We start from the raw sequence: 16,833 nt of genomic DNA, 5'->3' as shown, positions 1-16,833 counted from the left end.
AATAACAAGTAGTAAAACAAATGCACAAATAGAAGACAAAATAGGTTCAGTGGGACCTCATAAAAATTAAAAACTTATGCTCACCAGAAGATTTTATTAAAAGAGTAAACATACAACCTACAGACTGGAAAAAAATGTTCAGAAACAACTTATCTGATAAGGATCTAATCTCTAAAATCTATAGAAAACTGTAACAACTCCACAACAAAAAGACAAACAACCAATCACAAAATGGGTAAAAGACATGAACTGAATCTTCACAAAAGAGTACTTTCAAGCAACCAATAAACATATGAAAAGATGTCCACAATCATTAGCTATTACAGAGATGCAAATCAAAACTACAATGAGATACCATCTTACCCCCAGCTAAAATGGCAATGATTAAAAAAAAAAAAACACACAGATAACAACAAATGTTGGCGAGGATGTGGGGAAATTGGAACCCTTATCCACTGCTGGTAGAACTATAAAATGGTACAACCACTATGGAAAACATTATGGCACTGTGATCTATGATCTAGCAATCCCACTCCTAGGTGTATATACTCTACCAAACCAAAAAACCAAACCCATTGCCATCCAGTAGATTCTGACTCACAGCAACCCTACTGGACAGAGTAGAACTGCCCCATAGAGTTTCCAACGAGCACCTGGTGGAGTCGTACTGCTGACTTTTTGGTTAGCAGCTGAACGCTTAACCATTGCACCGCCAGGGCTCCGGTATATACCCTAAAAAAACAAAAAACGAATTCATTGCCATCGTTGATTCTGACTCATAGCAACCCTGTCGGACAGAGTAGAACTGCCCCATAGGGTTTCCAAGGAGCAGCTGGTAGATTCAAACTGCTGACCTTTTGATTAGGAGCCAATCTCTTAACCACTATGCCACCAGGGCTCCAGTATACACCCTAAACCCGTTGCTGTCGAGTCGATTCCAACTCATAGCGAACCTAGAGGACAGAGTAGAACTGCCCTATAGGGTTTCCAAGGAGTGCCTGGTGGATTCGAACTGCCAACCTTTTGGTTAGCAGTCGTAGCTCTTAACTGCTACACTACCAGGGTTTCCGATACATACCCTAGAGACCTAAAAAGAATGACACAGACATATGCACATCTATGTTCACTACTTCTTTATTCACAACAGTAAATAAATGGAAACAACCAAAGTGCCCATCAATGGATAAATGGATAAGCAAGTTGTGGTACATACATACAACGGAGTACTACACAACCATAAAGAACAATGATGAGTCCACAAAACATATTATAACATGGATGGACCTGGAGGGCATAATGCTAAGTGAAATAAGTCAAGCATATAGGACAAATATTGTATGATTCCTCTTTTATAAACAAGAATAGATAAATATAGAGAGATCAACGTTCAATGATGGTTACCAAGGAGAAAGTACGCTTTATACCATAGAGACTAGTTAGTTTGGGTGATGGGAAAAGTGACACCACACGTGGATGTAGTGAGCGCAGCACAACCAAAGTAAAAATGAGTGGTTCAGCACATATGGATGGGTATAGGCAAACTGGTATATGGATAGGTACAGGTATGTACACAGGTGAGAACAAACAGAAGTATCCATTAAAAAAAAACAAAACCCCTGTTGCTGTCAAGTTGAGTCCGACTCATAGTGACCCTATAGGACACAATAGAACTGCTCCATAGGGTTTCCAAGGGGCGGCTGGTAGATTCGAACTGCTGATCTTTTGGTTAGCAGCCACGCTCTTAACCACTGAATCCCCAGGGCGCCAGAAGTATCTAAAGGTGTGTGTAAATACAAATATGTGGGTGCAGGCACATAAATTCACTGAACACAAAAATACAGATACTCCTCAGGCATAACCAAACACCTTCCAACATTGGTTTTCCGGGTTTGAAGGCTTAGGACCACAGTCTTATGGGACAATTCAGTCAGTTGGCATAACATAGTTCACCAAAATCATGATCTGCATCCTAGTTAAGAGAATAGTGTCTGGGGTCTTAAGCTTGCGAGCAGCCATCTAGGACACTACTACAGGTCTCTACTCGCCAGGAGCAAAACAGTAAGAAGGTAACCAAAAGCGCAGAGAAGAAACAAGTCTACACGAGCCATGACCTCATCTGCTCTGAGACCTGAAGAACTAGATGGTGCCCAGCTACTGCCACTGATCATTCTGACCAGGGTCACAATAGTTGCTCCCAGATAGAATGGGAGAAAAATATGGAGCAGAACTCAAATTCTTATTTAAAAAAAAAAAAAGCCAGACAAACTGGAACAGTAGAGAACAGAAGACTCCCTGAAACTATTGCCCTGAAACACTCTTTAAACCCAGAACCAAGCCTATTCCCTGAGATCACTTTTTTTTTCTTTAACTTTTTATTATCAAAAGTTTCGGTCACACATAAAAACAGAGAGATTAGTAAAATGAACATCCATATTCCCATCATCTAGATTTTTTTCCATTTAACAATTTTTATACAAATTGTTCCGTGACATTGGTTACAATTTTTACAATGTGCCAGCATTCTCATTATTTTCATTCTGTTTGTTCTGTTTCCATTGATCTAGCTTCCCTTCCCCTCCTTGCCTTGTCATCTTTGCTTTTGGGTGAACATTGACCGTTTGGTCTCAGACAGTTAATTGTTTAAGGGAGAACATTACTCACAGGTGATATTGTTTATTTTATAAGACAATCTATTATTTGGCTGAAAAATGACCTGTGGAAATAACTTCAAATCCAAGTTCAAAGGTTATCTTAGGGCAATAGTTTCAGGGGTTCCTCTAGCCTCTCTTGGTCCAGTAGGTCGTCCTTTTTTAGGAATTTGAGTTTTTTCTACAGTTTTCTCCCATCCTACCTGGGACCTTCTACTGTGTCCCTGGTCAGAACAGTAGTGGTAGCCAGGTACCATCTAGTTCTTATGGTCTCAGGTTAAGAGGAGGCTGTGGTTCATGTCGGCTATTAGTCCTATGGGCTAGTTTCTTCTTTGAGCCTTTGATTTCCTTCATTCTCTTTTGCTCCATGAGTAGAGGCCAATAGTTGTATCTTACATGGCCGCTCGCAAGTTTTTAAGACCCCAGACGCTACTCCCCAATCTAGGATTAGAACATCATCTTTGTGAGCTATGTTATGCCAACTAAGATGTCCCCCAAGGCTATAGTCCCAAACCTTCTAACCCAGTAAACCAATCCTGCGAGTTGTCTGGATATGTCTAGGCAGCCTCTGTGACTGTGCCCCCTATGTGATTTGTTATTTATTTATGTGGGTATATGTGCAGCATACACAAACATGTATATACATATGCCTACAGATACACCTATACATGCACGTGCATTTACTCACATATGCCCTTCTGTAACATATATGCATGCATGCTACTCATCTAACCACACATATTTTCCGGTTGTTTTTAACTGTTGTTGCAAAATTATATACGGTGTATCATTTACCACAATTGCCCCTTTTTCTCATGTACTTCTTAGTGTCTTTATTTACCTTGGTCAAGTTGTACTGAGATCACCTTTTAGCAAAATAGCAGAGTAGCACATAAAATAAAGGATATTACCCATAAGATCAGTGCCCTACTTAAAAACCATTAGTATGAGACCTAAAAGTCAACAATTACTCAAAAGCAAAGACAAGAAGAAAAGGAGGCAGAGAAACTAGAGTTCTAGAAAGGGAACAAACTGAACACAATTAAAGAGAATGCTGACACATTGTAATAAATGTAACTAACATGACTGAACAAGTTGTGTGGAAATTGTCAGTTGGGAACCTAACTTGCTGTGTAAACTTTCACCAAAAACTCAATAAAATATTATTTAAAAAAAAAAAAAAAAATCAGAGGCAAAAACCTGTAGAGGGAAGACATACAACCCAGAAAAGCATGATTTGCTTGGGTCTTGTTAAAATAATTTTATATCCTACTTTAAAAAGGCATGCAGTTTACAATTACGGCCAAATTTATTTTGAAACCTGTTAAAAAAAAGAGGGGGAAAAGGCAAGGAAATGCTACACCCAGAAGCCATTGTAATACAATTTCCTGTTTCACTACTAACATTCCTAAACTAATGTGTTTCTTTTTTTCTTCTCCTTTCATTAACATTTCAGGGTAGAATTGAGTGTTGGTAACACTGAAAAGTGGTTCCCTTACAAGAGGAAGAGTGAAAGTTATCTTCCCTTTATCTTTCATTAGCAAAATACTTTTATTATAGTATAATCCTGAAGGTAAGGTTTTGTAACCAAGACAAAGGAATAGCAGTTTAGCATTAAAATTTCTCTAGGTTTTTCTTTACTGTTTTCTTGATGCATATTGTTAAAGCTGAATAATGAACACCATAAATGAAGAACTGTGTTCATGTTTAGCATTCTATCCTAATGGCCAACAATTTAGATGTGCATTTTTGCCTGGATTAGTACATGAAATCATCTCTGCAAAGCTTGTGTGCATCTACCACAGGCTTAGCAAATATTTATTGAGCACATCAGCCCGCCAGGCTTTCTGGGCACATGGAGATAACCACGGGCTCCACACCCCAGGAGGAGTGGCAGACAACGGGGAGGGTGGAGGACAAGATAAAACAAACATCTGCCAACACAAGCCTGGTACATCAAGTACCCTATGAGGGTCAGAAATAAACTGTGTATAAGTTTGATTGGGGAGGAGCAGATCAAATTTGGGCAGAAGAACCAGGAAAATTCTCTGGTAAAAAGAATGTGAGGCAAAACCAGAACAGATCCTAGAATCCAGACAGGTGATGATGGGAGTAGACATCACCAGCCAACAAAATGACAGCTGGGGAGGCCCCAAGACAAGAAAGGGTGGAGCTGTGTCTTGGAGTCTCTCCCAGGCACAGAGCACAAGAAAGCTGCCGGGAGAGGTTGTCTGCAGAGGAGGGGACAGTGTGAGAGTGCTGGATGCCAGGCGGGGAGGGTCAGCCTCAGCCTGGGTGTTCACACCACAGCACCGAGGGGCTGCCTGTGGAGATGAGGGATGATGATAAACCCTGCTGAGTTGCTGGAAATGAGGGAAGCGAGAGGAAAAAGTCAGAGAAGAAACATGCAAGCGGACAGGACGTACATCAACAGGGGACTGAAAAAGGCAAAAGCCCTCCAGCGATGGGGCAAGAGAAACACAGGACACTAGACAGAACTCTAAAATGACCCACTGGCTGAGAGGATTAACTCTTTTCCTCTCAGAGGAGTGTGTCCTTCACTCAGTCTGTATAACAAGGAAACAAATAAATATTCAGGGATTCCGAGCTCAGGTAGGAGGGGGGAGCTGGAGTCGACCTGTCAAAGCCTTAGTTTCCTCTACAATATTGAGGTAACAGCTAGAATCCATCTCAAATAGCTGCTGTGAGTTTAAATGAGATGATATACGTTAAGTGCTTACAGCAGTGCTTGAACCTCTCTCCAAACCAGCTGCAACTGAGTGGATTTTTCTCATGGCAACCCCATGTGTGTCAGAGTAGAACTGTTTTTTAGGGTTTTTAATGACTTACTTTTTGGAATTAGATCACCAGTCTTTTCTTCCTAGGCACCTCTGGGTGGATTCAAACCTCTAACCTTTTGGTTAGCAACCAAGAGTGTTAACCGTGTGCACCACCTGTTATTATCAGGCTTCGCCTCCCCTTGGCAGCGTTATCTCGTTAGCAAAGGACCTGGGTCAAGATATAACTTGTAAAGTGGATTGAGAAACTTTTTTTTCCTGTACATTTTGGCTTGAGAATGCAAAGAATTCACTCTCTTTTCTTACTAACCAGATCATCCCTGATTTATTTGGTGCTGTGATGGCTGTTCTTAGAAGGCCTGTCTCTGAATACATAATCTGACCATCGGCTATTTTTCTTATGCTGAATTTGGTGTAATAAAACCAATGTGTTTTTTATATTTCTCATTACCCTCATTCCATTAAACATTTAAATCATTTAAACAAATGCAATAAAGAGGGGAGAGATTGATTAAATCAGGATTAGGGAAATCAGAGCTAATCTAGAAATTCAGGACCACAACTGGAGAAATACAGATTTGCTAGGCCATAGCCCTAAACAGGTTTTTTTTAAGGTCTGGGCACTTGCTAGCAGCCCTGGTGGCGCAGTGGTTAAAGCAGTTGGCTGCTAACCAAAAGATCAGTGGTTCAAACACAACATCCACTCCACAGAAAAAGATACAGCAGTCAGCTTCCATAAAGATTTAAACACTTGTAAACTCTAGAGGGCAGTTCTACTCTGTTCTACAGGGTCTCTATGAGTTGGAACTGACTCAATGGCAACAGGGTTTGGTTTGGGCACTTGCTAAACTTAAGCCTGAGGGTATATTTTTGTTTAAAAAAAATTTTTTTTACTAACATAAAATTTGCCATTTTAACCATTTTTAAGTGTACAATTCAGTGACATTAACTACATTTACAGTGTAGTACAACCACCACCTATCACTCATCTGTCAGTTTGTTGTACTGTGGTGGCTTGTGTGCTGCTGTGATGATGGAAGCTATGCAACTGGTATTTCAAACACCAGCAGGGTCACTCATGGTGAACAGGTTTCAGTGGAGTTTCCAGATTAAAACAGACTAGGAAGAAGGACCTTCTGAAAAATCCACCCAGTGAAAACTTTAAGAACAGCAGAAGAACACTGTCTGATATAGCATTGGAAGATGAGACCTTCAGGTTGGAAGGCATTCAAAATACAACTGGGGAACAGCTGCCTCCTCAAAGTAGAGTCAACCTTAATGACGAGGAAGGAGTAAAGCTTTCAGGACCTTTATTTGCTATGTGGCATGGCTCAAAATGAGAAGAAACAGCTGCAAACATCCATTAATAATTGCAATGTATGAAGTATGAATCTAGAAAAATTGGAAGTCGGCAAAAATGAAATGGAATGAATAAAGATCAATATTCTAGGCATTAGTGAGCTAAAATGGACTGGTATTGGCCATTTTGAATCAGACAATCATGTAGTCTACTATGCCAGGAATGACAAATTGAAGAGGAATGGTGTCACATTCATCATTAAAAAAAACATTTCAAGATCTATTCTGAAGTACAACGCTGTCAGTTATAGGATAATATCCATCCACTTACAAGGAAGACCAGTTAATACAACTATTATTCAAATTTATGCACCAACCACTAAAGCCAAAGATGAGGAAACTGAAGATTCTTACCAATTTCTGCAGTCTGAAATTGATCAAACATACAATCAAGATGCACTGATAATTACTGGTAATTGGAATGCAAAAGTTGGAAACAAAGAAGGATCAATAATCAGAAAACAGGGCCTTGGTGACAGAAATGATGCCAAAGACAGCATGATAGAATTTTGCAAGACCAACAACATATTCACTGCAAATACATTTTTTCAACAACATAAACAGCGACTATACACATGGACTTTGCCAGACGGAATACACAAGCATCAAATCAACTACATGTGTGGAAAGAGACGACAGAGAAACTCAATATCATCCGTCAGAATAAGGCAAGGGGCCGAATACAGAACAGACCATCAATTACTCATAAGCAAGTTCAAGCTGAAGCTGAAGAAAATTAAAACAAGTCCACAAGAGCCAATCTACGACCCTGGGTACATCACATCTGTATTTAGAGACCACTTCAAGAACAGATTTGATGCACTGAACATAAATGACCAAAGAACAGATGAGTTGTGGGATGGCGTCAAGAACATCATACACGAAGAAAGCAAAAGACCATTAAAAAGACAGGAAAGAAAGAAAAGACCAAAATGGATGTCAGAGAGACTCTGAAACTTGCTCTTGAAAGTCAAGTAGCTAAAGTGAAAGGAGGAAATGATAAAGTAAAAGAGCTGAACAGAAGATTTCAAAGGGTGGCTTGAGATGCCAAAGTGAAGTATTATAATGAAATGTGCAAAGACCTGGAGTCAGAAAACCAAAAGGGAAGAATATGATCTGCATTTCTTAAGATGAAAGTACTGAAGACTAATTTAAGCCTCAAGTTGCAATAAATATAGAAGGATTCTACAGGCAAAACACTGAACGACGCAGGAAGCATCCGAAGAAGATGGAAGGAATACACAGTCACTGTACCAAAAAGAATTGGTCAGCGTTCAACTATTTCAGGAGGTAGCATATGATCAAGAACAATGGTACTAAAGGAAGAAGCCCAAGCTGCAACGAAGGCACTCGTGTGCAGGAATTGACAAAATACCAATTGAGATGTTTCAACAAACAGATGCAATGCTGGAAGCACTCACTAGTTTATGCCAAGAAATACGGAAGACAGGTACCTGGCCAACCAACTGGAAGAGATCCATATTTGTGCCCATTCCAAACAAAGGTGATCCAACAGAATGTGGAAATTATCCAACAATATCATTAATACCACACACAAGCAAAATTTTGCTGAAGATCATTCAAAAGTGGTTGCAGCAGTATATTGACAGAGAATTGCCAGAAATTCTAGCCAGATTCAGACGAGGACATGGAATAAGGGATATCATTGCTGATGTCAGATGGATCTTGGCTAAAAGAAGAGAATACCAGAAAGATATTTACCTGTGTTTTGACTATGCAAAAGCATTTGACTATGTGGATCATAACAAATTATGGATAATGATGCAAGGAATGGGAGTTCCAGAAGACTTAATTGTGCCCATGCGGACAGAACCTGTTCATAGACCAAGAGGCAGTCGTTTGAACAGAACAAGGGGATACCACGTGGTTTAAAGTCAGAAAAGGTGTGCGTCAGGGTTGTATCCTTTCACCGTACTTATTCAATCTGTAAACTGAGCAATTAATCTGAGAAGCTGGACTATATGAAGAAGAATGCGGCATTGTGATTTGAGGGAGACTGACTAACGACCTGCGATATGCAGATGACACAATCTTGCTTGCTTAAAGTGAAGAGGACTTGAAGCACTTATTGGTGAAGATCAAAGACTACAGCCTTCAGTATGGATTGCACCTCAACATAAAGAAAACAAAAATCGTCACAACTGGACCATAAACAACATCATGATAAATGGAGAAAATATTGAAGCTGTCAAGGATTTCCTTTTACTTGGATCCACAATTAACGCCCATGGAAGCAGAAGTCAGGAAATCAAATGATGCACTGCAGTGGGCAAACGTGCTGCAAGAGACCTCTTTAAAGTGTTAAAAAGCAAAGATGTCACTTTGAGGACTAAGGTTTGCTTGACCCAAGCCATGATATTTTCAGTCGCCTCATATGCATGCAAAAGCTGGACAATGAGTAAGAAAGATGGAAGAAGAAGAATTGATATCTTTGAATTATGGTGCTGGCAAAGAATACTGAATATACCATGGACTTCCATAAGAACGAACAAGTCTCTCTTGGAAGAAACACAGCCAGAGTGCTCCTCGGAAGTGAGGATGGCGAGACTTTGTCTCACATACTTTGCACATCATCAGGAGGGACCAGACCCTGGAGAAGGACATCACGCTTGGTAAAGTAGGGGTCAGTAAAAAAGAGGAAGATCCTTGATGAGATTGACTGACACAGTGGCTACAACCATGGACTTAAGCACAACGATTGTGAGGATGGTGCAGGACCGGGCAGTGCTTCATTCTGTTGTACACAGGGTAGCTATGAGTCAGAATCGACTCGATGGCACCTAACAACAACAACATTCCCTTAAGGAGTCCTGGTGGTGCAAACAGTTAAGCACTCAGCTGCTAACTGAAAGCTTGGTGGTTCAAATTCACCCAGCCTCTCCACAAAAGAAAAACCTGGTAATCTGCTTCTGTAAAGATTGTTGTTGTTAGGTGTCATCTAGTTGGTTCTGACTCAGAGTGACCCTATGTACAAAAGAATGAAACACTGCCCAGTCCTGTGTCATCCTCACAATTGTTATGCTTGAGCCCACTGTTGCAGCCACTATGTCAATCCATCTCATTCAGGGTCTTCCTCTTTTTTGGTGACCTTCTACTTTTCCAAACATGATGTCCTTCTCCAGGGACTGGTGCCTCCTGATACTGTGTCCAAAGTACATGAAACGAAGTCTCACCATCCTCACTTCTAAGAAGCATTCTGGCTGTACTCCTTCCAAGACAGATCTGTTTGTTCCTCTGGAAGTCCATGGTATATTCAATATTCTTTGCCAACACCATAATTCAAAGGCATCAATCTTCTTCAGTCAAGGGTCCTTATTCACTGTCCAGCTTTCACATGCATATGAGGCGAATGAAAATACCACTGCTTGGTACAGGCGCACCTTAGTTCTCAAAGGACATCTTTGCTTATTAACACTTTAAAGAGGTCTTTTGCAGCAGATTTGTCCAATGCAATGGGTCATTTGATTTCTTGACTGCTGCTTCCGTGACACTGATTGTGGATTCAGGTAAAGGGAAATCCTTGACAACTTGAATCTTTCCTCTGTTTATCATGATGTTGCTTACTGGTCCAGTTGTGAGGATTTTTGTTTTCTTTATGTTGAGGTGTAATCCCTACTGAAGGCTGTAGTAAAGATTACAGTCTAGAAAACTCTATGGGGCAGTTCTACTCTGTCACATGGCATCACTATGAGTCGAAATCAACTAGAGGGCACTTAACAACAACAAAATTCCATTGTGTGGATTTACCACATGTTGTTTTTCCACTCATCTGTTTATGGACACTTGGGTTTTTCCCATCTTTTGGCTATTGTGAACAACACAGCAATGAATGCTGTTTGACCATAACAAGTTGTTGCACATGTACACGTTTCAATTCTTTTGGTATATATCTAGGAGTGGAATTGCTGGGTCATACGGTAATTCAGTGTTTAACTTTCTGAGGAACCACCGAAGTTTTCTACAGCAGCTATACCATTTTACATTCCCACCAGCAATGCACAGGGTTTCAATTTCTCCACATCCTTGCTGTTGTTGTTAAGTGCCATCGAGTCCATTTTGCCTCAAAGCGACCTCATGTAACAGAGAAAAACTGCCCCATAGAGTTCCCTAGGCCATAATCCTTATGGGAGCAGACTGCCAGGTCTTTCTCTTGCAGAGTGGCTGAGTGGCTGAGTGGCTTCGAAATTTGTGCCACCAGGGCTCCCTACGACCTTGCTAACACTTTTTATTTTCTAGTGTTTTTCTGTTTGTTTGTTTCTAAATAGTCACCCTTGTGGGTGTGAAGTGGTATTTCACTGTGGTTTTGATTTGCACTTCCCTAATGATTAATGATGTTGAGCATCTCTTCATGTGTTCATTGGCCATTTGGCTGCAATAATGGTCTCAAAAGTAACAACCATTTTGAGGAATGTGCAGGAGCAGGCAGTGTTTCATTCCGTTGGACACATGTGCACTACGAGTCAGAACTGACTTGACGGCACCTAACAACAACAGCAACATATCTTCTTTGGAGAAATGTCTATTCAAGTTATTTGCCCCTCTTTAAATTGGGTTGTTTGTTTTCCTGTTGTAGAGTTGTAGGAGTTCTTAACGTATTCTGAAAACTAAACTTTTATAAGATGTAAGATTTGCAAATATTTTCTCTCATTCCGTAGATTGTCTTTTCACTTTTTTGATAATGTTCTTTGATGCACAAGTTTTTATTTTGATTAAGTCCAACTTATCTATTTTTTCTTTTGTTGCTTGTGCTTTTGGCATCATATATAAGAATCCGCTGCCAAAAACAAAGTCTAAAAGCTTTATCTCCATGTTTTCCTTCAAAGAGTTTTATGGTTTTAGTTCTTATATTAGGCTACTGATCTATTTTGAGCTACTTTTTCTATGTGTGTGAGGTAGGGCATCCAAATTCATTGTTTTGTATGTAGTAATCCAGTTGCCTCAACACTTTTTGTTGAAGAGACTATTCTTTCCCCACTGAATGGACTTGCCACCACTGTCAAATTGTCCACAGGTGTATGGGTTTCTATCTGGACTCTCAATTCTATTAGACTGGTTTATATGTCCATCCTTACGCCAATACCACACTGTTTTGATTACTACAGTCTTGTAGTAAGTTTTGTAATTGGGAAGTTTGAGTCCTCCAACTTAGTTCTTTTTTACCAAAACTGTTTTGGTTATTCCGGGCCCCTTACAATTCCATAAGAATATAAGGGTCAGCTTTTCCATTTCTGAAAAAAAGGCTGTTGGAATTTTGATAGGGCCTAAGCAGTTTTTAAAGCTGAACTCTAGACCTGGCAGACCAAAGAGGGAGGCATAAAAAACATGAGGATACAGGCTGTCCCTACAGAAAGAGTACATACCGATTTCTCAAGGAAAACAAAAACATTTCCTAGTACTTACATCTAAAAGAAGTTTCATCTGTTCATGGCAGCATTATTCACAATAGCAAAAAGATGGGAACAATCTAAGTGCCCATCAATGGATGAATGGATAAACAAACTGTGGTACATACATACAATGGAAAACACTACGCAACCAGAAAAGAATAAATGACAAATCCACAAAACACCTTATAACATGGATGAATCTGGAGGACATTATGCTGGGCGAAATAAGTCAACCACAAGAGGACAAATATTGTATGGTCCCACTATTATGAAAAGTCAAGAAGAAATATACACACAGAAAGCAACCTTCTTTGATGGTTACCAGAGATGGGAGGGGGTAAGGAGAGGGAATCACCTTCTAGGTAGTAGACACTTGTTATTTTTGGTGATGGGAAAGGCAATACCAAATATGGGTGAAGTCTCATCAAGGTAAATGAAGACACTAAGAAGTATACAATAAAAAGGGACAACACAATTTCACAACAACAGTAATAACTAAAAAATATATGTATGGTTACAAAGGTAGATACATACACATATGTGTACAGGAAGGCGTAAGCGAGTACATGCTGGTACATGTATAGGTGTATCCGTACAAAAAACACCCACTGCTGTTGAGTCAATTCCAACTCATAGCAACCGTATAGTGACCCTACAGGACAGAGCAGAACTGCCTCATAGGGTTTCCAAGGCTGTAAATCTTTACGGAAGCAGACTGTCCCATCTTTCTCCGCGGAGTGGCTGGTGGGTTTGAACTGCTGATCTTTTGGTTAGCAGGGACTGCTTTTAACTACTGCACCACCAGGGCTCTCTAGGTGTATCTGTAGGCATATGTATACACATGTTCATGTGTACTGCGTATATATCCACATATAATAAACCGCATGGGGGGCACAGTTACAGAGACTTCCTAGACATATCCAGACAACTCATGAGACTGGTTTACTGGGTTAAAAGGTTTAGGACTGTAATTTCGTGGGACAACTCAGGCAACTGGCATAACAGTTCATAAAGATAATGGTGAGTAGCGTCTGGGGTCTTAAAAGCTTGCAAGCAGCCATCTAAGATACAACTATTGGCCTCTACTCATATGGAGCAAAAGAGAATGAAGAAAACCATGGACTCAAAGAACAAACCAGTCTACAGGAGTAACAGCCCACATGAACCACGACCTCTTCTAACCTGAGACCAGAAGAACGAGATGATGTCTGCTACCACTACTAAGCGTTCTGACCAGGGACATGATAGAAAGTCCCAGATAGAATGGGAGAAAAGTGTAGAATACAATACAAATTCCTAAAAAAGACCAGACCTACTGGGCCGATAACAGACTAGAGGAACTCCAAGATTACCACCCTAAGACACTCTTTGAACTTGGAACTGAAGCTACTCTTGGATGTCATCTTCCAGCCAGATAATAGACTGGCTTACAAAATAAACAGTATCACCCATAAGTAATGTGCTCCCTTAAACAATTAACTATATGAGACCAAACGGTCAACTTTTACTCAAAAGCAAAGATGAGAAGGCAAGGAGCAGAAGGGAAGCTAGATCAGTAGAAACAGAACAAACAGAATGGAAACAATGAGAATACTGATGCATTGTGAAAATTGTAACCAAAGTCACGGAACAATGTATAAAAAATATGTTAAATGAGAACCTAATCTGCTGTGTTAACTTTCACCTAACAACACAATAAAATATTTTTTAAAGAATGGACATCATAATTTCTGATTCACAAAGCTACCATAAACAGTCAATAAATTCTTACAATAGAGTCTCAAGTCATAAATGTAAAATGAACAAACATAAAAAATAAAGGTTTCACACCTCAGTCTTCATGTAAGGCACACAAAATGACGAAGCGCTTTGCTATTTTAAAGGGTCCAGGAACTATGGGCATCACCCGGGAGCTACTGAACCAGAGCCTGCACTTTAAAAAGATGCCCAGGTCATTCACATGTGCATTAAAATCTGAGAAGCACCGAGGCAGAGTGAACCCGCCTCAATGCCATCCTTCCATACATGCAGTGCAGGGGCCACACCCGTTCTCATGGATTCCCTCAGTAGGGAAGTAGATAGCCAACTGCAATTCAGCAAGAGAGTACACGTCACACATTTCTGAGAAACAGACAAAGGGTACCCACATCAAAACTGCTGCAAAATCAAATAAGCGGCTTTTAAAATTTTGCCAGAAAAAAATGAAAGGAAAATCTGGTAATATAGGAATTTGAAAGCATAAAGATGAAAAGAAATAGCGGAACTAATTTATATAAGGAAGATAAAATAAAAACTAAATTTAAATTATTACTTATGCCAATAACAAGAAAAATACCTGATGCTACAAGATGACACTCATAACCAAAAAATTTCTTTTCTTTCCAATTCTTTAAATCTATATTTGAAGATTAGCACCTTCCTTAAGGAATATTAATCTTTGACCTAGATTTTTTTCCCCTAAAATTTTTTCATAACTCTTTAGTAATTTATGTAAAAGATTTATGAACATTTGACATATACATTACATTATACAAAAAATACTTTACCCTAAAGTCTTTTTTTTTTCCAGAAAATAAGTATTCTTAAAAGTTTTAATTAAAAATATACCTTGACATGTTGGTTACACAGCTGTGTTTTATACTTGGAATTGTGTGCTTTTCTGTACATAAGTAGTTATACTTAAAGAGTTTAAAAGAAAACACCTATTTACAAACACTCAAGTAAATAGTTTCAATAAGTCTCAGTCCAAATAAAATGGAAATACATATATATATATATGTATATATATATATATATATATGCGCATGTGCAATAAGTAAAAACACTGCATGCAAAAGTGTGTACCACCACTAGTGGGAAAACACGCAGCTTACTGCCATGATGAATATAGAGGTAAAAGATGGCACTTAATTCAAAATACAAGAGAACAACCTGAATCTACATTAAAAGGCAATACAATAGGAACCAAAGGAGGAAAAGAAGCTGCAACAAAAGGAATTCTCTTTATCTGTTACATTGGAATGCTAATAATCTGCTTTATCCAACAGATACACACACAACTCTAGAACTAATGGTTTATCTTTTTCTCTCACATCATTTCGGTTCACATAATGACTCTCCTACCAGAATGTTCTCAAAGCAAATGCATCCTCTTTTCAGAGCAAGAAAGTCTGAGTTGGATGGTAAGGGTGCACGCGCAGGTGTTTTAAGTTCTAAAGTAACACGATACACCAAACTGACTGAATTTTTTCAGGAGTATTAAATATGGTAGATGAAGTTCTTTCTGCTGTCAATTAACATAAATTAACTCTTCATGGGAATTTCACCAGTGTCATGATCCTTAATTTTACTATATTTTACTCTACTGCATTGGAAACAGCATCAGCTTCATTATTTTTTGCTCTATAATTATCACTAATGGATTTTACCATAATGAGATCCCACCTGTATTTTGGATTACTTGCTTATTTCTTTTTATCACAGCTAAAACACAACTGCAAAGAACACGCCAGCTCTGATTACCTCTTTTGTTTGCAAGTGATTTACAGGAGAACATTTTAAGCTCTGCTGTTGGCCTGCAAGTCCCTCTGCAATCTCACTCCAGTTATTTCCTCAGGACTGCCCCCTCCCTACTTTCAAACCCATCAAGTTCTGTTTGTCAGGGCATAGCACTTGGCAGCAGATTTAACGTCATATTTTCACAACGAGCAGGTCATGCCTGTGCTGCCAGCTTCCACCACTGAAACACTCTGCCCCACATTACTCATGATCTCATGCTTTGTAAAACCAACCCTCGACATAACAATGCTTGCTCAATACAAGTTAATCCCAGTATATCCCAAAGTATCAACGACACCCCCTACAAAATAGCAGGGTTAGTTTCACGAACACATTATATCATCTGAAAAACGTAAATTCTCCTGTCACATCCTATGGTAATAAAACACAAGAGGACTGAAACCGCTTTGGAAATAAAAAGACAACAGTGTTAGCCTTTTATTGTGACTGGGATGCCAGGAATGCATAATTAGGGTATGTCCAAGAAAGTAAAAGTGGCCAAACCCTACTGATGTGCTCTGAGAATGAGATCTCCCTAATTTTCCAAGGCAGCAGAAATAGCTTATTTTCATGCAACTGTGATTTTTAAGACAACAGGTGATAAAACACTGGCTTTCAGAAGCCATTTCATAAGGCAATTACGTTTTTACTGGTTGTATTTACTTAACTGCAGTTTTACCTGGTTGGACGCTAGGTTGGACAATTCATCTAGGCCTCCCCCTCAACTTAGATTTTATCCAGGAATGTGAATTGCTAAGGAATCATACATACATGCACAGCTTAAGTTGTATACTTAATGTATAATCGATGCCACCTCCATCAATGTGTCCTTTATTCTTAAGCAGCTGAGAAGTTAGACTGGGTTGCCACCATTTTCTGAAGCTTTTTCTTTTCTAGTTCTTCTCATCTCTCTAACACAGTTACATCTGTAACACCATACATAGCACTTTTTAAAGAGTCAGAATGGTGCCCGGCTATCACAACTGACTGCTCTGACCGCGATCACAACAGAGGGTTCTGGACAGAGCTGGAGAAGGATGTAGAACAAAATTCTAACACACA

The 16,833-nt window shown here is 39.4% G+C and overlaps 1 protein-coding gene across 1 annotated transcript in view; it reads right to left on the bottom strand.

Moving 5' to 3' along the window:
* Positions 1 to 16,833, bottom strand: part of LATS2 (large tumor suppressor kinase 2) — a 115,009-nt gene that overhangs the window by 86,915 nt on the left and 11,261 nt on the right. The window lies entirely within an intron of this gene.

Source organism: Trichechus manatus, unplaced genomic scaffold (assembly GCF_000243295.1).
Source record: "Trichechus manatus latirostris isolate Lorelei unplaced genomic scaffold, TriManLat1.0 scaffold00210, whole genome shotgun sequence".
In the NCBI taxonomy this organism is placed as follows: domain Eukaryota; kingdom Metazoa; phylum Chordata; class Mammalia; order Sirenia; family Trichechidae; genus Trichechus; species Trichechus manatus.
Note: the sequence above shows the minus strand (reverse complement) of the source record. Positions and strands in the feature narration are given on the sequence as shown.